This window comes from Myotis davidii, unplaced genomic scaffold (genome assembly GCF_000327345.1).
Source record: "Myotis davidii unplaced genomic scaffold, ASM32734v1 scaffold245, whole genome shotgun sequence".
In the NCBI taxonomy this organism is placed as follows: Eukaryota; Metazoa; Chordata; class Mammalia; order Chiroptera; family Vespertilionidae; genus Myotis; species Myotis davidii.
In genome coordinates this window covers 1,209,034-1,210,606 of record NW_006296225.1, presented here as the reverse complement: position 1 = coordinate 1,210,606, position 1,573 = coordinate 1,209,034, and positions in this window count along the sequence as shown.

Genomic DNA, 1,573 nt, shown 5'->3' with positions numbered 1-1,573 from the left:
GTGGAAAATAACTGGTGACAACTTGGTTCCTCACGTATCAGTTCTTTCTCTTAATTCATACAAATTACCCCCATCCTGACCCTCTCTACTAAGTTCTCTGCATCCATGGGACACACTCAGGACATTTGAGGCTCCTGCCATTCAAGATGCTCTCTCATCTAGAGTTGACAATGGAAAGAATAGATTAAAATAGACGATATCTATGTGTGCACATACACACAGAGATAAAATGTGGTTCTAGTATACAACTACTAAATCTTCTGTTTTTTCCTTTTACAAATTTGCCATATCTCTATGGGGATATGATTTTCCAGCCAATTAAGCTATGGAATTTCTTTAATTCATGTTTTAATTATGGCAGTCTTAACTTTCCCTCACTCTTTTTTTTTATCCTTTCATGGTAAGGTTTTAGGTAAAATACACTAACATTTCCACAAATTTCCTTTGAATGTCATTTGTATTGTTTGATGTAGAAAGACATATGCTCTCCTCTTAACCCCATAGCTCGCTGTGTTGCCCTGAGTATTGTGAATTTGATATCTGTTCCAAAAGTTAGGCTTCTTTCTTTGTCCTAAACAAAGGGCAGATCTTTGCTGATTTTCCAAACCAGCAAGATTCAAGCCCTGAGTGAATATTAGGCCATTTTAGTAGAGTGATAACATTGGTCCTTCTGCTATGGACCTGCTCACGACTCCCAAGTAAGCTTTACATGTTGGCTAAAAATCTCGGGTTTATAAAGAGGAGAGGTAGGGGCATGAATCAATCGGCAGAGTTCTCAGAACTGGGAATAAGTATACCAAGCTGATATTCACAAGAATGGGGTTTTTGAAAACGAAATACTGAGGAATCCAAAGTGCAACACTAAGATATTTTCCAGTAACTTAAAAATTATTACAGAAGCAGGGAAATGACACTATTTAGTTTCAAATATTATGTGTTCTATATAAAATATCCACACAATATTATTGATATATTTTTTAATTTTGAAAATGCCCTAAGTGTACAACCTTGCCCATATTTTCCTTAGTGTTAGAATGAAGATGAAAAAATAAAATGGGACTTGGGAATCCTCTCCAAAGTGCGAGTGAGCTGCATTGGACTTCACCTCCCAAGCGAGGCTTAGGAGAGCTTGAGAAGGGTTAAAGTTTTGTCTGTGACACTGAAATTGAGGCCAGCTGTAGGTCATATTCACGTCCCAGTCACAGGAAAATGAACCTGTGAGACAGAACCTAATTATCTGCTAAACCAAAAGCCAGTCTCAGTTCAATAACTTACGACAGAGCTAGCAGCCAGATATAGTGTTACCATGGCAACGTTGGAAAAAGCTCCACTGCGGCTGAGAATAAGGAGGAAGGGAAGGAGACAGTAACCCTAAATGTGCTGTAGCCGTTTGATCTCGGACAAGTGGGTCTGTCTAGAAAACCAGGTTATTCAACACACGCCTACCATTGTCTATACGCTTTAGTATCGACTACAATCCCCGAAAAGAAAAAAATGCAATTACAATGTCTACTGGGCTTAAAAATAATCCACTAGTAAATGGCTAACTGGGAATTAATATTAAAGAGAAAAA